The sequence below is a fragment of the Phoenix dactylifera genome, chromosome 4 (genome assembly GCF_051530095.1).
Source record: "Phoenix dactylifera cultivar Ajwa chromosome 4, Ajwa_hap1_PhDact_Kaust_v1.1, whole genome shotgun sequence".
Lineage (NCBI taxonomy): Eukaryota > Viridiplantae > Streptophyta > Magnoliopsida > Arecales > Arecaceae > Phoenix > Phoenix dactylifera.
Window position 1 is genome coordinate 38,396,585 of NC_143193.1, and position 25,148 is coordinate 38,421,732.

The following is a 25,148-nucleotide window of genomic DNA, read 5'->3' on the forward strand; positions in this document are numbered from 1 at the left end:
GCTGTTCCGCTATGCGGCATGGCACCGCCAGTCTCCGGACTCAGTTTATTTTCGGGAGAAAAAAATTATCCGAAGAGGAAAAGACAAAAGCCGAAAAATAAAAAATAAATGTTATCAAAAAATAAAAAAGCGGGCAAAAAATAAAAGGGGTGCAACACGAGGACTTCCCAGGGGGTCACCCATCCTAGTACTACTCTCGCCCAAGCACGCTTAACTGCAGAGTTCTGATGGGATCCGGTGCATTAGTGCTGGTATGATCGCACCCATGACATGCCCTTCGAAACTCCCTTTTATGACAAAGCAGCAGACCTCGACGGCCCGAGACATTCGCGCTGCCGGGGCCGTTCTGGCGTATGATTCAACGCGCTGTTCCACTATGCGGCATGGCACCGCCAGTCTCCGGACTCAGTTTATTTTCGGGGGAAAAAAATTATCCGAAGAGGAAAACCCAAAAGCCAAAAAACTAAAAATAAATATTATCAAAAAATAAAAAAGCGGGCAAAAAATAAAAAGGGTGCAACACGAGGACTTCCCAGGGGTCACCCATCCTAGTACTTCTCTCGCCCAAGCACGCTTAACTGCGGAGTTATGATGGGATCCGGTGCATTAGTGCTGGTATGATCGCACCCATGACATGCCCTTCGAAACTCCCTTTTATGACAAAGCAGCAGACCGCGACGGCACGAGACATTCGCGCTGCCGGGGCCGTTCTGGCGTAGGATTCAACGCGCTGGTCCCGCTATGCGGCATGGCACCGCGAGTCTCCGGACTCAGTTTATTTTCGGGGGAAAAAAATTATCCGAAGAGGAAAAGCCAAAAGCCGAAAAATTAAAAATAAATGTTATCAAAAAATAAAAAAACGGGCAAAAAATATAAGGGGTGCAACACGAGGACTTCCCAGGGGGTCACCCATCCTAGTACTACTCTCGCCCAAGCACGCTTAACTGCGAAGTTCTGATGGGATCCGGTGCATTAGTGCTGGTATGATCGCATCCATCATATGCCCTTCGAAACTCCCTTTTATGGCAAAGCAGCAGACCTCGACCGCCCGAGACATTCGCGCTGCCGGGGCCGTTCTGGCGTAGGATTCAACGCGCTGGTCCCGCTATGCGGCATGGCACCGCCAGTCTCCGGACTCAGTTTATTGTCGGGGGAAAAAAATTATCCGAAGAGGAAAAGCCAAAAGCCAAAAAATTAAAAATAAATATTATCAAAAAATAAAAAAGCGGGCAAAAAATAAAAAGGGTGCAACACGAGGACTTCTCAGGGGTTCACCCATCCTAGTACTACTCTCGCCCAAGCACGCTTAACTGCGGAGTTCTGATGGGATTCGGTGCATTAGTGCTGGTATGATCGCACCCAAGACATGCCCTTCGAAACTCCCTTTTATGACAAAGCAGCAGACCTCGACGGCCCGAGACATTCGCGCTGCCGGGGCCGTTCTGGCGTAGGATTCAACACGCTGTTCCGCTATGCGGCATGGCACCGCCAGTCTCCGGACTCAGTTTATTTTCGGGAGAAAAAAATTATCCGAAGAGGAAAAGACAAAAGCCGAAAAATAAAAAATAAATGTTATCAAAAAATAAAAAAGCGGGCAAAAAATAAAAGGGGTGCAACACGAGGACTTCCCAGGGGGTCACCCATCCTAGCACTACTCTCGCCCAAGCACGCTTAACTGCAGAGTTCTGATGGGATCCGGTGCATTAGTGCTGGTATGATCGCACCCATGACATGCCCTTCGAAACTCCCTTTTATGACAAAGCAGCAGACCTCGACGGCCCAAGACATTCGCGCTGCCGGGGCCGTTCTGGCGTATGATTCAACGCGCTGTTCCACTATGCGGCATGGCACCGCCAGTCTCCGGACTCAGTTTATTTTCGGGGGGAAAAAATTATCCGAAGAGGAAAACCCAAAAGCCAAAAAACTAAAAATAAATATTATCAAAAAATAAAAAAGCGGGCAAAAAATAAAAAGGGTGCAACACGAGGACTTCCCAGGGGTCACCCATCCTAGTACTTCTCTCGCCCAAGCACGCTTAACTGCGGAGTTATGATGGGATCCGGTGCATTAGTGCTGGTATGATCGCACCCATGACATGCCCTTCGAAACTCCCTTTTATGACAAAGCAGCAGACCGCGACGGCACGAGACATTCGCGCTGCCGGGGCCGTTCTGGCGTAGGATTCAACGCGCTGTTCCGCTATGCGGCATGGCACCGCCAGTCTCCGGACTCAGTTTATTTTCGGAAAAAAAAAATTATCCGAAGAGGAAAAGCCAAAAGCCGAAAAATTAAAAATAAATATTATCAAAAAATAGAAAAGCGGGCAAAAAATAAAAGGGGTGCAACACGAGGACTTCCCAGGGGGTCACCCAACCTAGTACTACTCTCGCCCAAGCACGCTTAACTGCGGAGTTCTGATGGGATCCGGTGCATTAGTGCTGGTATGATCGCACCCATGACATGCCTATCGAAACACCCTTTTATGACAATGCAGCAGACCTCGACGGCCCGAGACATTCGCGCTGCCGGGGCCGTTCTGGCGTAGGATTCAACGCGCTGTTCCGCTATGCGGCATGGCACCGCGGGTCTCCAGACTCAGTTTATTTTCGGGGGAAAAAAATTATCCGAAGAGGAAAAGCCAAAAGCCGAAAAATTAAAAATAAATGTTATCAAAAAATAAAAAAGCGGGCAAAAAATAAAAGGGGTGCAACACGAGGACTTCCCAGGGGGTCACCCATCCTAGTACTACTCTCGCCCAAGCACGTTTAACTGCGGAGTTCTGATGGGATCCGGTGCATTAGTGCTGGTATGATCGCACCCATGATATGCCCTTCGAAACTCCCTTTTATGACAAAGCAGCAGACCTCGACGGCACGAGACATTCGCGCTGCCGGGGCCGTTCTGGCGTAGGATTCAACGCGCTGTTCCGCTATGCGGCATGGCACCGCGAGTCTCCGGACTCAGTTTATTTTCGAGGGAAAAAAATTATCCGAAGAGGAAAAGCCAAAAGCCGAAAAATTAAAAATAAATATTATCAAAAAATAAAAAAGCGGGCAAAAAATAAAAAGGGTGCAACACGAGGACTTCTCAGGGGTTCACCCATCCTAGTACTACTCTCGCCCAAGCACGCTTAACTGCGGAGTTCTGATGGGATCCGGTGCATTAGTGCTGGTATGATCGCACCCAAGACATGCCCTTCGAAACTCCCTTTTATGACAAAGCAGCACACCTCGACGGCCCGAGACATTCGCGCTGCCGGGGCCGTTCTGGCGTAGGATTCAACACGCTGTTCCGCTATGCGGCATGGCACCGCCAGTCTCCGGACTCAGTTTATTTTCGGGAGAAAAAAATTATCCGAAGAGGAAAAGACAAAAGCCGAAAAATAAAAAATAAATGTTATCAAAAAATAAAAAAGCGGGCAAAAAATAAAAGGGGTGCAACACGAGGACTTCCCAGGGGGTCACCCATCCTAGTACTACTCTCGCCCAAGCACGCTTAACTGCAGAGTTCTGATGGGATCCGGTGCATTAGTGCTGGTATGATCGCACCCATGACATGCCCTTCGAAACTCCCTTTTATGACAAAGCAGCAGACCTCGACGGCCCGAGACATTCGCGCTGCCGGGGCCGTTCTGGCGTATGATTCAACGCGCTGTTCCACTATGCGGCATGGCACCGCCAGTCTCCGGACTCAGTTTATTTTCGGGGGAAAAAAATTATCCGAAGAGGAAAACCCAAAAGCCAAAAAACTAAAAATAAATATTATCAAAAAATAAAAAAGCGGGCAAAAAATAAAAAGGGTGCAACACGAGGACTTCCCAGGGGTCACCCATCCTAGTACTTCTCTCGCCCAAGCACGCTTAACTGCGGAGTTATGATGGGATCCGGTGCATTAGTGCTGGTATGATCGCACCCATGACATGCCCTTCGAAACTCCCTTTTATGACAAAGCAGCAGACCGCGACGGCACGAGACATTCGCGCTGCCGGGGCCGTTCTGGCGTAGGATTCAACGCGCTGGTCCCGCTATGCGGCATGGCACCGCGAGTCTCCGGACTCAGTTTATTTTCGGGGGAAAAAATTATCCGAAGAGGAAAAGCCAAAAGCCGAAAAATTAAAAATAAATGTTATCAAAAAATAAAAAAACGGGCAAAAAATATAAGGGGTGCAACACGAGGACTTCCCAGGGGGTCACCCATCCTAGTACTACTCTCGCCCAAGCACGCTTAACTGCGAAGTTCTGATGGGATCCGGTGCATTAGTGCTGGTATGATCGCATCCATCATATGCCCTTCGAAACTCCCTTTTATGGCAAAGCAGCAGACCTCGACCGCCCGAGACATTCGCGCTGCCGGGGCCGTTCTGGCGTAGGATTCAACGCGCTGGTCCCGCTATGCGGCATGGCACCGCCAGTCTCCGGACTCAGTTTATTGTCGGGGGAAAAAAATTATCCGAAGAGGTAAAGCCAAAAGCCAAAAAATTAAAAATAAATATTATCAAAAAATAAAAAAGCGGGCAAAAAATAAAAAGGGTGCAACACGAGGACTTCTCAGGGGTTCACCCATCCTAGTACTACTCTCGCCCAAGCACGCTTAACTGCGGAGTTCTGATGGGATTCGGTGCATTAGTGCTGGTATGATCGCACCCAAGACATGCCCTTCGAAACTCCCTTTTATGACAAAGCAGCAGACCTCGACGGCCCGAGACATTCGCGCTGCCGGGGCCGTTCTGGCGTAGGATTCAACACGCTGTTCCGCTATGCGGCATGGCACCGCCAGTCTCCGGACTCAGTTTATTTTCGGGAGAAAAAAATTATCCGAAGAGGAAAAGACAAAAGCCGAAAAATAAAAAATAAATGTTATCAAAAAATAAAAAAGCGGGCAAAAAATAAAAGGGGTGCAACACGAGGACTTCCCAGGGGGTCACCCATCCTAGCACTACTCTCGCCCAAGCACGCTTAACTGCAGAGTTCTGATGGGATCCGGTGCATTAGTGCTGGTATGATCGCACCCATGACATGCCCTTCGAAACTCCCTTTTATGACAAAGCAGCAGACCTCGACGGCCCGAGACATTCGCGCTGCCGGGGCCGTTCTGGCGTATGATTCAACGTGCTGTTCCACTATGCGGCATGGCACCGCCAGTCTCCGGACTCAGTTTATTTTCGGGGGGAAAAAATTATCCGAAGAGGAAAACCCAAAAGCCAAAAAACTAAAAATAAATATTATCAAAAAATAAAAAAGCGGGCAAAAAATAAAAAGGGTGCAACACGAGGACTTCCCAGGGGTCACCCATCCTAGTACTTCTCTCGCCCAAGCACGCTTAACTGCGGAGTTATGATGGGATCCGGTGCATTAGTGCTGGTATGATCGCACCCATGACATGCCCTTCGAAACTCCCTTTTATGACAAAGCAGCAGACCGCGACGGCACGAGACATTCGCGCTGCCGGGGCCGTTCTGGCGTAGGATTCAACGCGCTGTTCCGCTATGCGGCATGGCACCGCCAGTCTCCGGACTCAGTTTATTTTCGGAAAAAAAAAATTATCCGAAGAGGAAAAGCCAAAAGCCGAAAAATTAAAAATAAATATTATCAAAAAATAGAAAAGCGGGCAAAAAATAAAAGGGGTGCAACACGAGGACTTCCCAGGGGGTCACCCAACCTAGTACTACTCTCGCCCAAGCACGCTTAACTGCGGAGTTCTGATGGGATCCGGTGCATTAGTGCTGGTATGATCGCACCCATGACATGCCTATCGAAACACCCTTTTATGACAATGCAGCAGACCTCGACGGCCCGAGACATTCGCGCTGCCGGGGCCGTTCTGGCGTAGGATTCAACGCGCTGTTCCGCTATGCGGCATGGCACCGCGGGTCTCCAGACTCAGTTTATTTTCGGGGGAAAAAAATTATCCGAAGAGGAAAAGCCAAAAGCCGAAAAATTAAAAATAAATGTTATCAAAAAATAAAAAAGCGGGCAAAAAATAAAAGGGGTGCAACACGAGGACTTCCCAAGGGGTCACCCATCCTAGTACTACTCTCGCCCAAGCACGCTTAACTGCGGAGTTCTGATGGGATCCGGTGCATTAGTGCTGGTATGATCGCACCCATGATATGCCCTTCGAAACTCCCTTTTATGACAAAGCAGCAGACCTCGACGGCACGAGACATTCGCGCTGCCGGGGCCGTTCTGGCGTAGGATTCAACGCGCTGTTCCGCTATGCGGCATGGCACCGCGAGTCTCCGGACTCAGTTTATTTTCGAGGGAAAAAAATTATCCGAAGAGGAAAAGCCAAAAGCCGAAAAATTAAAAATAAATATTATCAAAAAATAAAAAAGCGGGCAAAAAATAAAAAGGGTGCAACACGAGGACTTCTCAGGGGTTCACCCATCCTAGTACTACTCTCGCCCAAGCACGCTTAACTGCGGAGTTCTGATGGGATCCGGTGCATTAGTGCTGGTATGATCGCACCCAAGACATGCCCTTCGAAACTCCCTTTTATGACAAAGCAGCAGACCTAGACGGCCCGAGACATTCGCGCTGCCGGGGCCGTTCTGGCGTATGATTCAACGCGCTGTTCCACTATGCGGCATGGCACCGCCAGTCTCCGGACTCAGTTTATTTTCGGGGGAAAAAAATTATCCGAAGAGGAAAACCCAAAAGCCAAAAAACTAAAAATAAATATTATCAAAAAATAAAAAAGCGGGCAAAAAATAAAAAGGGTGCAACACGAGGACTTCCCAGGGGTCACCCATCCTAGTACTTCTCTCGCCCAAGCACGCTTAACTGCGGAGTTATGATGGGATCCGGTGCATTAGTGCTGGTATGATCGCACCCATGACATGCCCTTCGAAACTCCCTTTTTTGACAAAGCAGCAGACCGCGACGGCACGAGACATTCGCGCTGCCGGGGCCTTCTGGCGTAGGATTCAACGCGCTGGTCCCGCTATGCGGCATGGCACCGCGAGTCTCCGGACTCAGTTTATTTTCGGGGGATAAAAATTATCCGAAGAGGAAAAGCCAAAAGCCGAAAAATTAAAAATAAATGTTATCAAAAAATAAAAAAACGGGCAAAAAATATAAGGGGTGCAACACGAGGACTTCCCAGGGGGTCACCCATCCTAGTACTACTCTCGCCCAAGCACGCTTAACTGCGAAGTTCTGATGGGATCCGGTGCATTAGTGCTGGTATGATCGCATCCATCATATGCCCTTCGAAACTCCCTTTTATGACAAAGCAGCAGACCTCGACCGCCCGAGACATTCGCGCTGCCGGGGCCGTTCTGGCGAAGGATTCAACACGCTGGTCCCGCTATGCGGCATGGCACCGCCAGTCTCCGGACTCAGTTTATTGTCGGGGGAAAAAAATTATCCGAAGAGGAAAAGCCAAAAGCCAAAAAATTAAAAATAAATATTATCAAAAAATAAAAAAGCGGGCAAAAAATAAAAAGGGTGCAACACGAGGACTTCTCAGGGGTTCACCCATCCTAGTACTACTCTCGCCCAAGCACGCTTAACTGCGGAGTTCTGATGGGATTCGGTGCATTAGTGCTGGTATGATCGCACCCAAGACATGCCCTTCGAAACTCCCTTTTATGACAAAGCAGCAGACCTCGACGGCCCGAGACATTCGCGCTGCCGGGGCCGTTCTGGCGTAGGATTCAACACGCTGTTCCGCTATGCGGCATGGCACCGCCAGTCTCCGGACTCAGTTTATTTTCGGGAGAAAAAAATTATCCGAAGAGGAAAAGACAAAAGCCGAAAAATAAAAAATAAATGTTATCAAAAAATAAAAAAGCGGGCAAAAAATAAAAGGGGTGCAACACGAGGACTTCCGAGGGGGTCACCCATCCTAGTACTACTCTCGCCCAAGCACGCTTAACTGCAGAGTTCTGATGGGATCCGGTGCATTAGTGCTGGTATGATCGCACCCATGACATGCCCTTCGAAACTCCCTTTTATGACAAAGCAGCAGACCTCGACGGCCCGAGACATTCGCGCTGCCGGGGCCGTTCTGGCGTATGATTCAACGCGCTGTTCCACTATGCGGCATGGCACCGCCAGTCTCCGGACTCAGTTTATTTTCGGGGGGAAAAAATTATCCGAAGAGGAAAACCCAAAAGCCAAAAAACTAAAAATAAATATTATTAAAAAATAAAAAAGCGGGCAAAAAATAAAAAGGGTGCAACACGAGGACTTCCCAGGGGTCACCCATCCTAGTACTTCTCTCGCCCAAGCACGCTTAACTGCGGAGTTATGATGGGATCCGGTGCATTAGTGCTGGTATGATCGCACCCATGACATGCCCTTCGAAACTCCCTTTTATGACAAAGCAGCAGACCGCGACGGCACGAGACATTCGCGCTGCCGGGGCCGTTCTGGCGTAGGATTCAACGCGCTGTTCCGCTATGCGGCATGGCACCGCCAGTCTCCGGACTCAGTTTATTGTCGGAGGAAAAAAATTATCCGAAGAGGAAAAGCCAAAAGCCAAAAAATTAAAAATAAATATTATCAAAAAATAAAAAAGCGGGCAAAAAATAAAAAGGGTGCAACACGAGGACTTCCCAGGGGTCACCCATCCTAGTACTTCTCTCGCCCAAGCACGCTTAACTGCGGAGTTATGATGGGATCCGGTGCATTAGTGCTGGTATGATCGCACCCATGACATGCCCTTCGAAACTCCCTTTTATGACAAAGCAGCAGACCGCGACGGCACGAGACATTCGCGCTGCCGGGGCCGTTCTGGCGTAGGATTCAACGCGCTGGTCCCGCTATGCGGCATGGCACCGCCAGTCTCCGGACTCAGTTTATTGTCGGGGGAAAAAAATTATCCGAAGAGGAAAAGCCAAAAGCCAAAAAATTAAAAATAAATATTATCAAAAAATAAAAAAGCGGGCAAAAAATAAAAAGGGTGCAACACGAGGACTTCTCAGGGGTTCACCCATCCTAGTACTACTCTCGCCCAAGCACGCTTAACTGCGGAGTTCTGATGGGATTCGGTGCATTAGTGCTGGTATGATCGCACCCAAGACATGCCCTTCGAAACTCCCTTTTATGACAAAGCAGCAGACCTCGACGGCCCGAGACATTCGCGCTGCCGGGGCCGTTCTGGCGTAGGATTCAACACGCTGTTCCGCTATGCGGCATGGCACCGCCAGTCTCCGGACTCAGTTTATTTTCGGGAGAAAAAAATTATCCGAAGAGGAAAAGACAAAAGCCGAAAAATAAAAAATAAATGTTATCAAAAAATAAAAAAGCGGGCAAAAAATAAAAGGGGTGCAACACGAGGACTTCCCAGGGGGTCACCCATCCTAGCACTACTCTCGCCCAAGCACGCTTAACTGCAGAGTTCTGATGGGATCCGGTGCATTAGTGCTGGTATGATCGCACCCATGACATGCCCTTCGAAACTCCCTTTTATGACAAAGCAGCAGACCTCGACGGCCCGAGACATTCGCGCTGCCGGGGCCGTTCTGGCGTATGATTCAACGCGCTGTTCCACTATGCGGCATGGCACCGCCAGTCTCCGGACTCAGTTTATTTTCGGGGGGAAAAAATTATCCGAAGAGGAAAACCCAAAAGCCAAAAAACTAAAAATAAATATTATCAAAAAATAAAAAAGCGGGCAAAAAATAAAAAGGGTGCAACACGAGGACTTCCCAGGGGTCACCCATCCTAGTACTTCTCTCGCCCAAGCACGCTTAACTGCGGAGTTATGATGGGATCCGGTGCATTAGTGCTGGTATGATCGCACCCATGACATGCCCTTCGAAACTCCCTTTTATGACAAAGCAGCAGACCGCGACGGCACGAGACATTCGCGCTGCCGGGGCCGTTCTGGCGTAGGATTCAACGCGCTGTTCCGCTATGCGGCATGGCACCGCCAGTCTCCGGACTCAGTTTATTTTCGGAAAAAAAAAATTATCCGAAGAGGAAAAGCCAAAAGCCGAAAAATTAAAAATAAATATTATCAAAAAATAGAAAAGCGGGCAAAAAATAAAAGGGGTGCAACACGAGGACTTCCCAGGGGGTCACCCAACCTAGTACTACTCTCGCCCAAGCACGCTTAACTGCGGAGTTCTGATGGGATCCGGTGCATTAGTGCTGGTATGATCGCACCCATGACATGCCTATCTGTTGCCCAAGGTGACAACCCAAGAGGGGGGGGTGAATTGGGTCTTTTAAAACCTTTTAAACTACTTCTAATCTTTTAGATTAATTATGCTAAGTTGTATGGATGCTTAGTGAAGCTTAACCTTAGCAAGAGTATGATTCTAATCTAATCAACTATTAAGCAGTGGGTTCAATAAAAGATTAGTCTAATTTTGCCCTAGTATGCTATTCAATTTAATGATTGAGTAAATTGATTATGCTTGCAACTAAAGGATGCACGAAGAAGAGTTAAGCAAGCTTAATATCTAAGTAAGTGAGTGAGGAGGTCAGTCAACAAAGAGCATCACAAACACAACAAAAATATAGTGGTTCGGTGCACCCCAGCACCTACATCCACTCCCCAAGACCTCTTGGGAATTTCACTATAATCCTAGCGATTACAGCCGGTTGTTTTACAAGCTCACAACCCAACTTGTTGTTTTACGAGCGCACAACGAACTCGGTCGGTTTTCCCAGGCTCACCGACTAGAACCACTCCGATTGTTTTCCCGGGCTCACAATCAAACCCTTACACGTTGGTTTTACCCTCGGCTCACCAACAAACCTAAACCCCGTTGGTTTTCCCTTTGGCTCACCAACAAACCTTACACCGTTGGTTTTCCCTTTGGCTCACCAACAAACCTTTACCCCTTGATTCAATCCCGTGATTGAATCAAGTTACAAGATATTATAACAAAGTTTAAGATAAATCAAAGCTTCTTAAACAAGCAAATATAACACTATAAGCAAATAGAGTAAAGTGAAGTCCTCAAACGAGTTTGGAAGATGAAGGAGCTCGACTTCTTCTTTACTTGACCCTCTTCTGATTTGGCACGAAGTGGAGGATCACTGAGGCAGCACACGGATGGAGAGGAAGCTTTGGGATTCACTTGGATGCTCTTCTTCCCTCTATTTCACTTTGAATGGCCCTTTTGTGCTTTTGGGAGATTTCCCTTGTAATCTGTTTGGAATCTCTTCCCTAAAAGTTCTCTCCCACTTCCATGAGTTCTCCCCTAGCTCTCTTCTTGTTTTTATAGCTTTAGATGGAGTGGAAACAAGAATATAGCCGTTAGAGACAAAAATATAGCCGTTGGAACCAGTCTGCACCTCCTGACAATATTACCGTTGGGATCGGAGTCGACTCGCGCGATCAGGAGTCGACTCGGCTGTAGCGGGAGTCGACTCAAGCTTTTCCGGAGTCGACTCGGCAACTGTTCCAAATTTGAATTTTGTCCACTCGAGTCGACTCGACTATCCTGGGAGTCGACTCGAATCCCAGAGTCCGAACTCCCGATCCTCTGTCTTTTGGCTCGTCCAGTCTTGGAGTCGACTCGAACTTCCTTGGAGTCGACTCGGCTCTCAGTTTGTGAAACACAACCTTCTGCCATCTTGGTGTAGCGCTGCCTTGGAGTCGACTCGAGCTGTCTGGGAGTCGACTCGAATCTCAGAGGCAGTAACTTGGTTTTCTGTCTGTTGATGGTCGCGGAGTCTCGGAGTCGACTCGTGCAATGCGGGAGTCGACTCGAATCTCAGAGTCCCAAAAATGCTCTCTGACTTTTTCCTTGTGTTCCGCTGAGAGTCGACTCTTGCTTTCTTCGGAGTCGACCTACCAACCATCGGAGTCGACTCGCGTTCCACTGGAGTCGACTCGAATCTCAGACCCGAAAACTGCTCTCTGACTTTTCTGCCTGTGACTCCTAGGAGTCGACTCATACTTCCCCGGAGTCGACTCGGTAAACATTGGAGTCGACTCGAATTCCTCAGGAGTCGACTCGAAGACTATTCTTTCGAATTTTTCCTTTGATTTTACTCCTCCAATTTGAACCTTTTGAACTTTAAACTTGGGCCAATGAATTGTAGCTTTCTTCTAACTTTTCTTGAGAGCTTTTGGAGGCCTTCTTGTGTTCTTCCAACTTGCTATGTTCCTTGCAAAATAAATATCTTTCTCCTTGCAACATAAACATTAGTATCTATACTTCAAGGTTTTGTGATCATCAAAATCAATCTATGAATCAATCTTTGGGTCATCAATCTCCCCCTTTTTGATGATGACAAAACTTGGAGTATATGCAATATAAAAGATATTGTTTTCTAGAAGTAATACATAGCTAAGTTGCATGAAGTAGAAAACATATATATTTGAAACATACTTCATGATACTGCTTTAGATTCAATCAGCTTAACACAATCAATTTAAGCTGATTTGTACTCAATACAAAAAGCATTATAAGCATATACTTAAATATTTCTCCCCCTTTTTGACAACATCAAAAAAAAATAGGGAAACATTAAGCACAAATATTTCTTTTCCTTATTGTACTCTGATTTGAATGTTGAATTATTGCAAGAATATGAATCATATAACTCAAGGCAATAATATTGGAATCAGATTAGTGAGCACAGATCAGAGCCAATTAAGATAATTTCAGAGCAGAACACATTGAATGTGATTTCAAGAAGTTTTCTAATTTGATACCACAGATAGTTTTCTAATCAAGTGTGGGTGGAATCTCTCTTAGGTTAATTCAAGAAGTACCACAAATGATATTCAATGAAAAGCACGAATGGAAGTCTAACATCTCTTCAATAATAAGTATGAAAGCTTGTTCATTTAAGATCTTTTGCCCAATCTATTAAGTGTTTTATCAACAGGAGAGCAATTTAATTAATTTTCAGAGTAACAGGTCAAAACCTATATATGTAAAAGACACATCATCATGTTGGATCATTAAGTCTTAATAACTTCAAAGTTCTTTAATGATAATAAGATCATTGGGGCACAAACACCAAAATATGAAATCATGCAACATGATTTCTTTAGAGACTTTCTTTTATCTCTGTAGAAAGTAAGCACAATTTGATACATAACAATATGAATTGGCACACAATTTAAGTTCTAAAGTTCAAGTCAATTACACGTTATTCTCCCCCTTTTTCATTAAGTTAGAGGCTCTCAAGATTTGTAATTTGGTTCATGAGTGATGCATAAGATATACTAACCAAATAACACGCCTCAAGGTGTATCATAAAGATTTTCAGATTTAAATTTCAGATGATACATATTGGAGAGTATTAGGATCACTTTTCATTTAGTATTCTTTCCCTCTCCTATAGATTCATGTAATTAAGTTCCATAAGACCTCTCCTTCTGAAATTTTCTTTCTCCCCCTCAATTGATCATTCCATTTAAGAGTTTAGAATCCTAAGATAATGTTCAACAAAATTGTCAATCTCAAAAATATATTTTCTATAAGTTTCAGCTTATTTTCATAAGACTCAAGGTTTGAGATAAGACAACCTTTATAGAACTCATCTCAAGGTAATTAAAGCATGTCTTGCAATATAAGGAGGTTCATCAAAATCAATCCATAAAGTTCAAAGCATGCATCAAAATAAAGTGTCTTTGGGATAGGATACTGAATATCTAAAGCTCCCCCTCAAAAGATGCATTCTTCTTTAATCATTTTAAATTGTTGAATTTCAGATTATAGTGATAAACGTGAATAACACTGAAATTCTATGACATCGAGAATGTAGAGTAATCTAGTATTATTCAAAATTTGTAGCAATTACTCTTTCTAATCCTTTAAGAACAAGGTATGCTTCCTCTTCAACTTTGAGAAAATGTACTGAAATATTAATCAAAAATGATTCATTTGAAGCTCAGTTTCTTTCAAAACCATTTACATTTTCTTTCTTTTAGACTCATTTGAGTGAGGTGAAATATTTCTAGGCTTTAAGATCATTCACTATATTAATGGAAGTCTTTTATAATGTAGGAGGGAAAAACATATAGATGATCATTGAGGTATATATTTTATAAACTTCAATTTCTTAATCACAGTTTTTCAGCTATGTACACATGAAGCTCAATAAAATTTTAAATATTAAAATAAAGTCATATATTTAAAAATATTTGCTTGTAATCAAGATCATTGAAAGACACACCATTTAGACCAATATGAGTACACTTTGAAGATAAGAAATGATATGTTTCGGAAGTGTATCGGAGCGATCAAAATAAATTCTGTTTTTCTTACATTAACATTTTATTTAGTAATCATATGGAGTTTAAACTTTTATACAAAATCATATTCTGAATTTCATAAAGATTTTCAATAGAGGCTTTTTAAGTCATAGTTTGAGATATGTATCTTTCACATTGTGGCTCATCTTAAATTATTACAAAATAAGGATATTTTAACAAGTATTAGAACATTATGTATCAAAGTTAGGCAATTAGAAAGATAGATCAAAATCAATTTATTTTTCCTAAATAGAGATACTCTTCTCTTCTCCTTTCTACAATTTTATTCGACTTTCAGATTTTAGAGATGATTATGAATGACAAATCTGAAATTTCTTTTCAATAGAACCAAACAAAAGATGTTATGTAGCAATTCAAACATTCAAACAAATTGTCCAAGGATGAAGCATTACAAAACATTGAGAATCAATAAATCAAGACATCATACCATATGCAAAATATACCATGTGTTAAGTCATGCATTAAAATACTAAGTACAAGAATGTCAAGGATCAAAATCAATTCTTTTCAAATAAACTCCCCCTATTTAAATATAATCTTGCAATAATTTCATCCTTAAAGTGTGTTTTCAAGTGATTAAAAATTTGACTTAATTCTACTTTCATTTACTTTGTTTTTCATTTATAACTTTCTTATGCTCTATACTCTATTTGCTCCCTATCCGGTGGAGTTGGGAAGGGGCACGAGGTACTACCACTAGCCTCCCTCTTGTGCCGTCCCTAATATGCCCTACACCGAATAGTTGGGTCAAATAGTGCCGGGTACTACCACTAGCCTCCCCATTGGCACCATCCCTATGATGAGCAATATAGAAAGGTTAAAATGTTTACTTCAAAACCTCCCTATTTAAGTGTAATTAATTATGGATTTTATCCCTTCCAAAAGAATGCTCACACAAGTCTCACAAATGTGTCGAATATATTAAGTTTGTTTTGCTTTTCCTTAAGGTTGAAGTGTTTGCCTCTACTTGGATTTTACTTCTCTTGAATAATATCCATTTTCTTTTCTTTATCTCTCTCTCTTTTTGTTATTCTCAAGTAATTTTCATGAGAGAGCAGAATAGAGAATTAATCTTACGTATCATATATATGTATATCATGCAAACAATATTTTCATTATGCTCAAGGTTTCATAACTTCTCACAAGTTATTTTACATCAACATTTTAAGCATATACTTGTGTATTTCATGGTTATGATATAGGCAAAGATATATTTTAGTTTGGGCAAACCATGAAATAATTTCTAAAAGTATAAGTCAGTCACTACACATATAGACATGATATCAAAAATTAATAATTAAAGAATTTAATCATGCCATAATAAGGTTTAAGTTACTGACTTTGCTCAACTAATTTGTGAGAAAGGTATCTAAATTACCTATTCATTATATGTTCTTCAAGCCAAACTAGATTTCTTATGTGTGAACTTTTGGCTGAAGAAGATCCTCTCTCTTGTTTGCATGTGAATCTTTAGTGTATCTTACATGAAGATATCCTTCAAGTTGAAATTTCTCATTTTTCTTTCTTGAAGGAAGGTCATTAGTTTCTTTAAGATACAAAGCATTCATCCAACATATATATTTTTAACTAGATGACTCAATATAAGATATGACAATAGTTGCATGTTGAGTCACTTTACTCAAGAGATTGCCTAAATATAAGCAAGCACATATCACTTGAACTAAAGAGATAGATTCATTAACCAAGATAGTTCAAGGACAAGCATGTGAGGCAATAGACAGATTTATCAAGGTCAAATCAATTTAGTTTAGATTCTATTTGCTTAAGATAATTATCAATAAGATGTGTTAACTAAGTTTTAATCAACTTATCTTAAGCGTTTGTTTCTATCAAAATTCAGATTATGACGTATTTGTTATCAATAAAATATGATTCATTAAAGTTAGATTGATGTCTTGCACAAGGTCACATAATGAGCATACAACCTGGTCTACTAGCTGTATGATAAAATAATTATTCTATCATGCTTCAATACAGCTTTAAACAATAGATCTATTTTGCTCATTCTTTTCAAATTCTACAAGATGGGGTCATAGACATACCTTCTTCATGCCAATCTTCTATGAGAGTTTTCTTGTGGACTAACATTGGTCAATGAAGATCCCCTTTCCTGTTTGTCTTAATTTGGAGTTTGAGAGAAGATGTTAATTCATTCATCATACATATTTCAAACTCACCTTGCAATATAACTCTTCATTAGTAGAACCAGAAATGATGTCATTAATGTATACTTTGAGCAAGTGAGGTGTCACACATTTTTTGATGCAAAGAATTATCACTATTACCTTCTATCAAAAAGGTTATTTAAGCTTTTATATCATGCTCTTGATGCTTGTATCAAATCATATATTGCTTTATCATATTTGTAATGAGTGTTTTCAAATATGGTGGTTATTTAACATATATCTTCTTTAATAAAGTAAGCACATAGGAGTCCATTCTACACACTCATTTGATGGACTATAAAGCTCATAAAGCAAGCAAATGATGATGGTGATCTTTACTTCTAATCATGCAAAAATTTCATCAAGATCTATTTCATCTTTTCTTAATTTAGTCTTTTAGTAGTCATCACTTTTTCTTCATTAAGAGCATATCTGAAAATCCAAGTTGGTTCTAATTATTAACAAGTTTTTCAGATTGTTATATGTAAAAGATTAACCATATACATACATAATTTAATTTTAGTATCTTGATAATAAATCATTAGTCTCATAAAGAATAAAATACCTTGATATTTTTGCAACTAAAAACTTTTCATTGAATACTCTATATGCATTGCTTGATGAATGATATCCAAGGATAGACATATCTCTATCAGATTTGGCATTATTTTCATAAGAGCATATCAAGCATAACATGTACGACTGAAAAATATGAAAGATATGCAATGGTTCATTTTTCATTTTTTTCAGAAGATCAAAATTTTCATCAGAAATAGATCTAATAGAAATCATATGTATGACAAGCAGTGATGATAGTCTTTTAAAAATTATTTAAGTAGATGACTATCATACATAATTGTCTTTTTCATTTCTTCAAGAATTCTATTAACCCCTTTTTACTTATGATGTCCATGGAGCTGAAATAATTGAATTTAATACTATTTTCTGTATAACCTTAATCTGGATTTTGGTTTTCAACACTGTGCCATGATCTTCACAGTTTGGAAACCTTTTTCATTTGAAACGCTTCTACAAGATTTAGTAAATACAGAAAAATACTTCAGTTTTATTCTCCAAGAACAAGTCCAATGTAAGCTTTTGAAGACTTAGAGATGGAAACAACATCTTTAGATTTAGAAATGATTTTTGTTTGTTTCCTTAGTTAGCATGCATAGCAAAACTTTGACCTTTAAGTAGATAATCTAAACAAGCCTATGGCAAGGTCTTTTGATATTAAGTACATACTAGCATGAGTTGATTCTATGTGCCAAGGATGGTTTCTTTAATCTTGGTATTCAAAAGCATACCAAGTACACATTATCATATTGATGATCAATAAAAATAATGCCATAGACAAAAATTCTTAATCAAGCATATAGAGGGTTCATAGAGTTATTTTTAATGAATTAATTAATCATTTAGCAACTTATCCAATAGTGAGTGGAGCATACAAAAAAAATGAAGTGATTTGAATATATTTTCTTTTCATACCCAAAAAGACAAATATCACTTATATCACAAAAATGATTAATACTTTCAAGTTATGTTTTAATCAACTAATAAAGTAATTTCAATACGAGAAGATGTAAGAATTACTTATTTCATCCTTTCTTTCATTTAAATCATTCTTTTTAATTACATTTTAAATTCAATTCTTTAACACATGTCTAGAGCACCCATTGTTTAGATAACATCTTTCATTAGAACCTTGGATAGCTAGACATGCTTGCTGAAAGAATAATCATATTTTCAACTTAGGAACCCAAGCTCTTTTGGGTCCTTGTAGGTTAGCTATAATTGTTCCTTTTGGAACCCATATTCTCTTAATAGCTATTTTGTCCATGAATTTACAGATTTTAGGATTACAAGGGATGTATTTCTGTATCCTCTTGTTGAATTTAACAAACTTAGATCGAACATGAGTAGTAGGAAAACTTTTAATTTTCTGTTTCTCCCTTTTTGGTTCATTAAATTTGTAATGTATAGATTTAGGGACAACAGAAGAGATTTTACTTAGCTTTTGTTTATGAGAATCTGTTTTAGAGTAATTAAAAACTGTTTTAACAAACATATTCTTAAAAGGTTTTTGGGTGTACCAAGGTTGATATCCTAATGTAACTTTATCAAATTCAGCTCCTTGATCATTTATCATTAGGTTCAATTTTTCAGAGCTGAGGGTAAATCTTTCAACAACAGGTTTTAATCTGTCAACTTCTTTAGTTAATCTTCTGTTATCTTCTGAAAGTAACTCATTGTTTTTCTTAAGTTTATCATGACTTTCAGTGAGAAGTTGATCTCTTTGATTTAGTTCTTGATTTTCTTTAATTAAGATTTCAGTTTTACTGGTTAGTTTCAGTTTTTCATCTATTAGAATTTGATTTTCAATCTTCAAGTTTTTGTTCTTACAAATAAGTTTCTTATATTCTAAATACAAATCAGAAAAGGCATCATGGAGTTCATCAAATGTAAAATTGCTTTCAGTTTCAGCATGTACCTCTTGTGCCACCAAGCATAGATTTTCAATATGATACTGCTCTCCTTCTACACATGATATTTCAGATTTGTTAGTGCATTCATATTTGTCTTCAAGCATATTCCATATTTCTTTAGCAGTCATGCAAGAAGATATGCAATTAAACTCATTCCTATCTAATGCACAATATAAAAGGTTCATGGCATCAGCATTCAATTGTGCTAAATCCTTTTCATTAAAAGTTTGAGAGAGTGTGTGAAGATCATTTATTATGATTTTCCATAAATAATAGTTTTGTGATTGAATAAAGATGCGCATGCGTATTTTCCAATGTGTATAGTTTATGCCATTAAATAGTGGTGGTGTATCAATTGATTGTCCTTCTCCTAGAAAACTATCTATTTGAGTTGTCATGATCTTTGGCTCTAGTCGGTTAAGACTACAAATAATATTTGAGCACCTGCTCTGATACCACTTGTTGCCCAAGGTGACAACCCAAGAGGGGGGGGTGAATTGGGTCTTTTAAAACCTTTTAAACTACTTCTAATCTTTTAGATTAATTATGCTAAGTTGTATGGATGCTTAGTGAAGCTTAACCTTAGCAAGAGTATGATTCTAATCTAATCAACTATTAAGCAGTGGGTTCAATAAAAGATTAGTCTAATTTTGCCCTAGTATGCTATTCAATTTAATGATTGAGTAAATTGATTATGCTTGCAACTAAAGGATGCACGAAGAAGAGTTAAGCAAGCTTAATATCTAAGTAAGTGAGTGAGGAGGTCAGTCAACAAAGAGCATCACAAACACAACAAAAATATAGTGGTTCGGTGCACCCCAGCACCTACATCCACTCCCCAAGACCTCTTGGGAATTTCACTATAATCCTAGCGATTACAGCCGGTTGTTTTACAAGCTCACAACCCAACTTGTTGTTTTACGAGCGCACAACGAACTCGGTCGGTTTTCCCAGGCTCACCGACTAGAACCACTCCGATTGTTTTCCCGGGCTCACAATCAAACCCTTACACGTTGGTTTTACCCTCGGCTCACCAACAAACCTAAACCCCGTTGGTTTTCCCTTTGGCTCACCAACAAACCTTACACCGTTGGTTTTCCCTTTGGCTCACCAACAAACCTTTACCCCTTGATTCAATCCCGTGATTGAATCAAGTTACAAGATATTATAACAAAGTTTAAGATAAATCAAAGCTTCTTAAACAAGCAAATATAACACTATAAGCAAATAGAGTAAAGTGAAGTCCTCAAACGAGTTTGGAAGATGAAGGAGCTCGACTTCTTCTTTACTTGACCCTCTTCTGATTTGGCACGAAGTGGAGGATCACTGAGGCAGCACACGGATGGAGAGGAAGCTTTGGGATTCACTTGGATGCTCTTCTTCCCTCTATTTCACTTTGAATGGCCCTTTTGTGCTTTTGGGAGATTTCCCTTGTAATCTGTTTGGAATCTCTTCCCTAAAAGTTCTCTCCCACTTCCATGAGTTCTCCCCTAGCTCTCTTCTTGTTTTTATAGCTTTAGATGGAGTGGAAACAAGAATATAGCCGTTAGAGACAAAAATATAGCCGTTGGAACCAGTCTGCACCTCCTGACAATATTACCGTTGGGATCGGAGTCGACTCGCGCGATCAGGAGTCGACTCGGCTGTAGCGGGAGTCGACTCAAGCTTTTCCGGAGTCGACTCGGCAACTGTTCCAAATTTGAATTTTGTCCACTCGAGTCGACTCGACTATCCTGGGAGTCGACTCGAATCCCAGAGTCCGAACTCCCGATCCTCTGTCTTTTGGCTCGTCCAGTCTTGGAGTCGACTCGAACTTCCTTGGAGTCGACTCGGCTCTCAGTTTGTGAAACACAACCTTCTGCCATCTTGGTGTAGCGCTGCCTTGGAGTCGACTCGAGCTGTCTGGGAGTCGACTCGAATCTCAGAGGCAGTAACTTGGTTTTCTGTCTGTTGATGGTCGCGGAGTCTCGGAGTCGACTCGTGCAATGCGGGAGTCGACTCGAATCTCAGAGTCCCAAAAATGCTCTCTGACTTTTTCCTTGTGTTCCGCTGAGAGTCGACTCTTGCTTTCTTCGGAGTCGACCTACCAACCATCGGAGTCGACTCGCGTTCCACTGGAGTCGACTCGAATCTCAGACCCGAAAACTGCTCTCTGACTTTTCTGCCTGTGACTCCTAGGAGTCGACTCATACTTCCCCGGAGTCGACTCGGTAAACATTGGAGTCGACTCGAATTCCTCAGGAGTCGACTCGAAGACTATTCTTTCGAATTTTTCCTTTGATTTTACTCCTCCAATTTGAACCTTTTGAACTTTAAACTTGGGCCAATGAATTGTAGCTTTCTTCTAACTTTTCTTGAGAGCTTTTGGAGGCCTTCTTGTGTTCTTCCAACTTGCTATGTTCCTTGCAAAATAAATATCTTTCTCCTTGCAACATAAACATTAGTATCTATACTTCAAGGTTTTGTGATCATCAAAATCAATCTATGAATCAATCTTTGGGTCATCACTATCGAAACACCCTTTTATGACAATGCAGCAGACCTCGACGGCCCGAGACATTCGCGCTGCCGGGGCCGTTCTGGCGTAGGATTCAACGCGCTGTTCCGCTATGCGGCATGGCACCGCGGGTCTCCAGACTCAGTTTATTTTCGGGGGAAAAAAATTATCCGAAGAGGAAAAGCCAAAAGCCGAAAAATTAAAAATAAATGTTATCAAAAAATAAAAAAGCGGGCAAAAAATAAAAGGGGTGCAACACGAGGACTTCCCAAGGGGTCACCCATCCTAGTACTACTCTCGCCCAAGCACGCTTAACTGCGGAGTTCTGATGGGATCCGGTGCATTAGTGCTGGTATGATCGCACCCATGATATGCCCTTCGAAACTCCCTTTTATGACAAAGCAGCAGACCTCGACGGCACGAGACATTCGCGCTGCCGGGGCCGTTCTGGCGTAGGATTCAACGCGCTGTTCCGCTATGCGGCATGGCACCGCGAGTCTCCGGACTCAGTTTATTTTCGAGGGAAAAAAATTATCCGAAGAGGAAAAGCCAAAAGCCGAAAAATTAAAAATAAATATTATCAAAAAATAAAAAAGCGGGCAAAAAATAAAAAGGGTGCAACACGAGGACTTCTCAGGGGTTCACCCATCCTAGTACTACTCTCGCCCAAGCACGCTTAACTGCGGAGTTCTGATGGGATCCGGTGCATTAGTGCTGGTATGATCGCACCCAAGACATGCCCTTCGAAACTCCCTTTTATGACAAAGCAGCAGACCTCGACGGCCCGAGACATTCGCGCTGCCGGGGCCGTTCTGGCGTATGATTCAACGCGCTGTTCCACTATGCGGCATGGCACCGCCAGTCTCCGGACTCAGTTTATTTTCGGGGGAAAAAAATTATCCGAAGAGGAAAACCCAAAAGCCAAAAAACTAAAAATAAATATTATCAAAAAATAAAAAAGCGGGCAAAAAATAAAAAGGGTGCAACACGAGGACTTCCCAGGGGTCACCCATCCTAGTACTTCTCTCGCCCAAGCACGCTTAACTGCGGAGTTATGATGGGATCCGGTGCATTAGTGCTGGTATGATCGCACCCATGACATGCCCTTCGAAACTCCCTTTTTTGACAAAGCAGCAGACCGCGACGGCACGAGACATTCGCGCTGCCGGGGCCTTCTGGCGTAGGATTCAACGCGCTGGTCCCGCTATGCGGCATGGCACCGCGAGTCTCCGGACTCAGTTTATTTTCGGAAAAAAAAAATTATCCGAAGAGGAAAAGCCAAAAGCCGAAAAATTAAAAATAAATATTATCAAAAAATAAAAAAGCGGGCAAAAAATAAAAGGGGTGCAACACGAGGACTTCCCAGGGGGTCACCCAACCTAGTACTACTCTCGCCCAAGCACGCTTAACTGCGGAGTTCTGATGGGATCCGGTGCATTAGTGCTGGTATGATCGCACCCATGACATGCCTATCGAAACACCCTTTTATGACAATGCAGCAGACCTCGACGGCCCGAGACATTCGCGCTGCCGGGGCCGTTCTGGCGTAGGATTCAACGCGCTGTTCCGCTATGCGGCATGGCACCGCGGGTCTCCGGACTCAGTTTATTTTCGGGGAAAAAAAATTATCCGAAGAGGAAAAGCCAAAAGCCAAAAAATTAAAAATAAATGTTATCAAAAAATAAAAAAACGGGCAAAAAATATAAGGGGTGCAACACGAGGACTTCCCAGGGGGTCACCCATCCTAGTACTACTCTCGCCCAAGCACGCTTAACTGCGAAGTTCTGATGGGATCCGGTGCATTAGTGCTGGTATGATCGCATCCATCATATGCCCTTCGAAACTCCCTTTTATGACAAAGCAGCAGACCTCGACCGCCCGAGACATTCGCGCTGCCGGGGCCGTTCTGGCGAAGGATTCAACACGCTGGTCCCGCTATGCGGCATGGCACCGCCAGTCTCCGGACTCAGTTTATTGTCGGGGGAAAAAAATTATCCGAAGAGGAAAAGCCAAAAGCCAAAAAATTAAAAACAAATATTATCAAAAAATAAAAAAGCGGGCAAAAAATAAAAAGGGTGCAACACGAGGACTTCTCAGGGGTTCACCCATCCTAGTACTACTCTCGCCCAAGCACGCTTAACTGCGGAGTTCTGATGGGATTCGGTGCATTAGTGCTGGTATGATCGCACCCAAGACATGCCCTTCGAAACTCCCTTTTATGACAAAGCAGCAGACCTCGACGGCCCGAGACATTCGCGCTGCCGGGGCCGTTATGGCGTAGGATTCAACACGCTGTTCCGCTATGCGGCATGGCACCGCCAGTCTCCGGACTCAGTTTATTTTCGGGAGAAAAAAATTATCCGAAGAGGAAAAGACAAAAGCCGAAAAATAAAAAATAAATGTTATCAAAAAATAAAAAAGCGGGCAAAAAATAAAAGGGGTGCAACACGAGGACTTCCCAGGGGGTCACCCATCCTAGTACTACTCTCGCCCAAGCACGCTTAACTGCAGAGTTCTGATGGGATCCGGTGCATTAGTGCTGGTATGATCGCACCCATGACATGCCCTTCGAAACTCCCTTTTATGACAAAGCAGCAGACCTCGACGGCCCGAGACATTCGCGCTGCCGGGGCCGTTCTGGCGTATGATTCAACGCGCTGTTCCACTATGCGGCATGGCACCGCCAGTCTCCGGACTCAGTTTATTTTCGGGGGGAAAAAATTATCCGAAGAGGAAAACCCAAAAGCCAAAAAACTAAAAATAAATATTATCAAAAAATAAAAAAGCGGGCAAAAAATAAAAAGGGTGCAACACGAGGACTTCCCAGGGGTCACCCATCCTAGTACTTCTCTCGCCCAAGCACGCTTAACTGCGGAGTTATGATGGGATCCGGTGCATTAGTGCTGGTATGATCGCACCCATGACATGCCCTTCGAAACTCCCTTTTATGACAAAGCAGCAGACCGCGACGGCACGAGACATTCGCGCTGCCGGGGCCGTTCTGGCGTAGGATTCAACGCGCTGTTCCGCTATGCGGCATGGCACCGCCAGTCTCCGGACTCAGTTTATTTTCGGAAAAAAAAAATTATCCGAAGAGGAAAAGCCAAAAGCCGAAAAATTAAAAATAAATATTATCAAAAAATAAAAAAGCGGGCAAAAAATAAAAGGGGTGCAACACGAGGACTTCCCAGGGGGTCACCCAACCTAGTACTACTCTCGCCCAAGCACGCTTAACTGCGGAGTTCTGATGGGATCCGGTGCATTAGTGCTGGTATGATCGCACCCATGACATGCCTATCGAAACACCCTTTTATGACAATGCAGCAGACCTCGACGGCCCGAGACATTCGCGCTGCCGGGGCCGTTCTGGCGTAGGATTCAACGCGCTGTTCCGCTATGCGGCATGGCACCGCGGGTCTCCGGACTCAGTTTATTTTCGGGGAAAAAAAATTATCCGAAGAGGAAAAGCCAAAAGCCGAAAAATTAAAAATAAATGTTATCAAAAAATAAAAAAGCGGGCAAAAAATAAAAGGGGTGCAACACGAGGACTTCCCAGGGGGTCACCCATCCTAGTACTACTCTCGCCCAAGCACGCTTAACTGCGGAGTTCTGATGGGATCCGGTGCATTAGTGCTGGTATGATCGCACCCATGATATGCCCTTCGAAACTCCCTTTTATGACAAAGCAGCAGACCTCGACGGCACGAGACATTCGCGCTGCCGGGGCCGTTCTGGCGTAGGATTCAACGCGCTGTTCCGCTATGCGGCATGGCACCGCGA

General features: G+C 42.7%; 38 non-coding genes across 38 annotated transcripts; all 38 read right to left on the bottom strand.

The window, feature by feature from the left end:
• Positions 1 to 146: 146 nt before the first annotated feature.
• On the bottom strand, positions 147 to 265 carry LOC149765459 (5S ribosomal RNA). Its single transcript, XR_016401475.1, has one exon. It is a non-coding gene; the product is annotated as a 5S ribosomal RNA (ribosomal RNA).
• Positions 266 to 511: 246 nt separating this feature from the next.
• On the bottom strand, positions 512 to 629 carry LOC149765460 (5S ribosomal RNA). Its single transcript, XR_016408988.1, has one exon. It is a non-coding gene; the product is annotated as a 5S ribosomal RNA (ribosomal RNA).
• A 247-nt stretch (positions 630 to 876) lies between these two features.
• LOC149765461 (5S ribosomal RNA) lies at positions 877 to 995 on the bottom strand. The gene has a single exon (XR_016405119.1). It is a non-coding gene; the product is annotated as a 5S ribosomal RNA (ribosomal RNA).
• A 247-nt stretch (positions 996 to 1,242) lies between these two features.
• Positions 1,243 to 1,361, bottom strand: LOC149765462 (5S ribosomal RNA). The gene has a single exon (XR_016408846.1). It is a non-coding gene; the product is annotated as a 5S ribosomal RNA (ribosomal RNA).
• Positions 1,362 to 1,607: 246 nt separating this feature from the next.
• LOC149765463 (5S ribosomal RNA) lies at positions 1,608 to 1,726 on the bottom strand. The gene has a single exon (XR_016405501.1). It is a non-coding gene; the product is annotated as a 5S ribosomal RNA (ribosomal RNA).
• A 246-nt stretch (positions 1,727 to 1,972) lies between these two features.
• Positions 1,973 to 2,090, bottom strand: LOC149765464 (5S ribosomal RNA). Its single transcript, XR_016408989.1, has one exon. It is a non-coding gene; the product is annotated as a 5S ribosomal RNA (ribosomal RNA).
• A 246-nt stretch (positions 2,091 to 2,336) lies between these two features.
• LOC149765465 (5S ribosomal RNA) lies at positions 2,337 to 2,455 on the bottom strand. Its single transcript, XR_016413010.1, has one exon. It is a non-coding gene; the product is annotated as a 5S ribosomal RNA (ribosomal RNA).
• Positions 2,456 to 2,701: 246 nt separating this feature from the next.
• On the bottom strand, positions 2,702 to 2,820 carry LOC149765466 (5S ribosomal RNA). Its single transcript, XR_016413047.1, has one exon. It is a non-coding gene; the product is annotated as a 5S ribosomal RNA (ribosomal RNA).
• A 246-nt stretch (positions 2,821 to 3,066) lies between these two features.
• LOC149765467 (5S ribosomal RNA) lies at positions 3,067 to 3,185 on the bottom strand. The gene has a single exon (XR_016405444.1). It is a non-coding gene; the product is annotated as a 5S ribosomal RNA (ribosomal RNA).
• A 246-nt stretch (positions 3,186 to 3,431) lies between these two features.
• LOC149765468 (5S ribosomal RNA) lies at positions 3,432 to 3,550 on the bottom strand. Its single transcript, XR_016401476.1, has one exon. It is a non-coding gene; the product is annotated as a 5S ribosomal RNA (ribosomal RNA).
• A 246-nt stretch (positions 3,551 to 3,796) lies between these two features.
• LOC149765469 (5S ribosomal RNA) lies at positions 3,797 to 3,914 on the bottom strand. The gene has a single exon (XR_016408990.1). It is a non-coding gene; the product is annotated as a 5S ribosomal RNA (ribosomal RNA).
• A 246-nt stretch (positions 3,915 to 4,160) lies between these two features.
• LOC149765470 (5S ribosomal RNA) lies at positions 4,161 to 4,279 on the bottom strand. Its single transcript, XR_016405120.1, has one exon. It is a non-coding gene; the product is annotated as a 5S ribosomal RNA (ribosomal RNA).
• Positions 4,280 to 4,526: 247 nt separating this feature from the next.
• On the bottom strand, positions 4,527 to 4,645 carry LOC149765471 (5S ribosomal RNA). Its single transcript, XR_016408847.1, has one exon. It is a non-coding gene; the product is annotated as a 5S ribosomal RNA (ribosomal RNA).
• A 246-nt stretch (positions 4,646 to 4,891) lies between these two features.
• LOC149765472 (5S ribosomal RNA) lies at positions 4,892 to 5,010 on the bottom strand. The gene has a single exon (XR_016405503.1). It is a non-coding gene; the product is annotated as a 5S ribosomal RNA (ribosomal RNA).
• A 246-nt stretch (positions 5,011 to 5,256) lies between these two features.
• LOC149765473 (5S ribosomal RNA) lies at positions 5,257 to 5,374 on the bottom strand. The gene has a single exon (XR_016408992.1). It is a non-coding gene; the product is annotated as a 5S ribosomal RNA (ribosomal RNA).
• Positions 5,375 to 5,620: 246 nt separating this feature from the next.
• On the bottom strand, positions 5,621 to 5,739 carry LOC149765474 (5S ribosomal RNA). The gene has a single exon (XR_016413011.1). It is a non-coding gene; the product is annotated as a 5S ribosomal RNA (ribosomal RNA).
• Positions 5,740 to 5,985: 246 nt separating this feature from the next.
• LOC149765475 (5S ribosomal RNA) lies at positions 5,986 to 6,104 on the bottom strand. The gene has a single exon (XR_016412709.1). It is a non-coding gene; the product is annotated as a 5S ribosomal RNA (ribosomal RNA).
• A 246-nt stretch (positions 6,105 to 6,350) lies between these two features.
• LOC149765476 (5S ribosomal RNA) lies at positions 6,351 to 6,469 on the bottom strand. The gene has a single exon (XR_016405445.1). It is a non-coding gene; the product is annotated as a 5S ribosomal RNA (ribosomal RNA).
• Positions 6,470 to 6,715: 246 nt separating this feature from the next.
• LOC149765477 (5S ribosomal RNA) lies at positions 6,716 to 6,833 on the bottom strand. The gene has a single exon (XR_016408993.1). It is a non-coding gene; the product is annotated as a 5S ribosomal RNA (ribosomal RNA).
• A 246-nt stretch (positions 6,834 to 7,079) lies between these two features.
• Positions 7,080 to 7,198, bottom strand: LOC149765478 (5S ribosomal RNA). The gene has a single exon (XR_016405121.1). It is a non-coding gene; the product is annotated as a 5S ribosomal RNA (ribosomal RNA).
• Positions 7,199 to 7,445: 247 nt separating this feature from the next.
• LOC149765479 (5S ribosomal RNA) lies at positions 7,446 to 7,564 on the bottom strand. The gene has a single exon (XR_016408848.1). It is a non-coding gene; the product is annotated as a 5S ribosomal RNA (ribosomal RNA).
• A 246-nt stretch (positions 7,565 to 7,810) lies between these two features.
• LOC149765480 (5S ribosomal RNA) lies at positions 7,811 to 7,929 on the bottom strand. The gene has a single exon (XR_016405230.1). It is a non-coding gene; the product is annotated as a 5S ribosomal RNA (ribosomal RNA).
• A 246-nt stretch (positions 7,930 to 8,175) lies between these two features.
• Positions 8,176 to 8,293, bottom strand: LOC149765481 (5S ribosomal RNA). The gene has a single exon (XR_016408994.1). It is a non-coding gene; the product is annotated as a 5S ribosomal RNA (ribosomal RNA).
• A 246-nt stretch (positions 8,294 to 8,539) lies between these two features.
• LOC149765482 (5S ribosomal RNA) lies at positions 8,540 to 8,657 on the bottom strand. The gene has a single exon (XR_016408995.1). It is a non-coding gene; the product is annotated as a 5S ribosomal RNA (ribosomal RNA).
• A 247-nt stretch (positions 8,658 to 8,904) lies between these two features.
• Positions 8,905 to 9,023, bottom strand: LOC149765483 (5S ribosomal RNA). The gene has a single exon (XR_016408849.1). It is a non-coding gene; the product is annotated as a 5S ribosomal RNA (ribosomal RNA).
• Positions 9,024 to 9,269: 246 nt separating this feature from the next.
• On the bottom strand, positions 9,270 to 9,388 carry LOC149765484 (5S ribosomal RNA). The gene has a single exon (XR_016405504.1). It is a non-coding gene; the product is annotated as a 5S ribosomal RNA (ribosomal RNA).
• Positions 9,389 to 9,634: 246 nt separating this feature from the next.
• LOC149765485 (5S ribosomal RNA) lies at positions 9,635 to 9,752 on the bottom strand. The gene has a single exon (XR_016408996.1). It is a non-coding gene; the product is annotated as a 5S ribosomal RNA (ribosomal RNA).
• A 246-nt stretch (positions 9,753 to 9,998) lies between these two features.
• LOC149765486 (5S ribosomal RNA) lies at positions 9,999 to 10,117 on the bottom strand. The gene has a single exon (XR_016413012.1). It is a non-coding gene; the product is annotated as a 5S ribosomal RNA (ribosomal RNA).
• An 11,498-nt stretch (positions 10,118 to 21,615) lies between these two features.
• On the bottom strand, positions 21,616 to 21,734 carry LOC149765487 (5S ribosomal RNA). Its single transcript, XR_016412710.1, has one exon. It is a non-coding gene; the product is annotated as a 5S ribosomal RNA (ribosomal RNA).
• Positions 21,735 to 21,980: 246 nt separating this feature from the next.
• Positions 21,981 to 22,099, bottom strand: LOC149765488 (5S ribosomal RNA). The gene has a single exon (XR_016405446.1). It is a non-coding gene; the product is annotated as a 5S ribosomal RNA (ribosomal RNA).
• Positions 22,100 to 22,345: 246 nt separating this feature from the next.
• LOC149765489 (5S ribosomal RNA) lies at positions 22,346 to 22,463 on the bottom strand. Its single transcript, XR_016408997.1, has one exon. It is a non-coding gene; the product is annotated as a 5S ribosomal RNA (ribosomal RNA).
• A 246-nt stretch (positions 22,464 to 22,709) lies between these two features.
• Positions 22,710 to 22,828, bottom strand: LOC149765490 (5S ribosomal RNA). The gene has a single exon (XR_016413013.1). It is a non-coding gene; the product is annotated as a 5S ribosomal RNA (ribosomal RNA).
• A 246-nt stretch (positions 22,829 to 23,074) lies between these two features.
• Positions 23,075 to 23,193, bottom strand: LOC149765491 (5S ribosomal RNA). The gene has a single exon (XR_016405123.1). It is a non-coding gene; the product is annotated as a 5S ribosomal RNA (ribosomal RNA).
• Positions 23,194 to 23,440: 247 nt separating this feature from the next.
• Positions 23,441 to 23,559, bottom strand: LOC149765492 (5S ribosomal RNA). The gene has a single exon (XR_016408850.1). It is a non-coding gene; the product is annotated as a 5S ribosomal RNA (ribosomal RNA).
• A 246-nt stretch (positions 23,560 to 23,805) lies between these two features.
• Positions 23,806 to 23,924, bottom strand: LOC149765493 (5S ribosomal RNA). The gene has a single exon (XR_016401477.1). It is a non-coding gene; the product is annotated as a 5S ribosomal RNA (ribosomal RNA).
• A 246-nt stretch (positions 23,925 to 24,170) lies between these two features.
• Positions 24,171 to 24,288, bottom strand: LOC149765494 (5S ribosomal RNA). The gene has a single exon (XR_016408998.1). It is a non-coding gene; the product is annotated as a 5S ribosomal RNA (ribosomal RNA).
• Positions 24,289 to 24,534: 246 nt separating this feature from the next.
• Positions 24,535 to 24,653, bottom strand: LOC149765495 (5S ribosomal RNA). Its single transcript, XR_016413014.1, has one exon. It is a non-coding gene; the product is annotated as a 5S ribosomal RNA (ribosomal RNA).
• A 246-nt stretch (positions 24,654 to 24,899) lies between these two features.
• Positions 24,900 to 25,018, bottom strand: LOC149765496 (5S ribosomal RNA). The gene has a single exon (XR_016411379.1). It is a non-coding gene; the product is annotated as a 5S ribosomal RNA (ribosomal RNA).
• Positions 25,019 to 25,148: the final 130 nt, after the last annotated feature.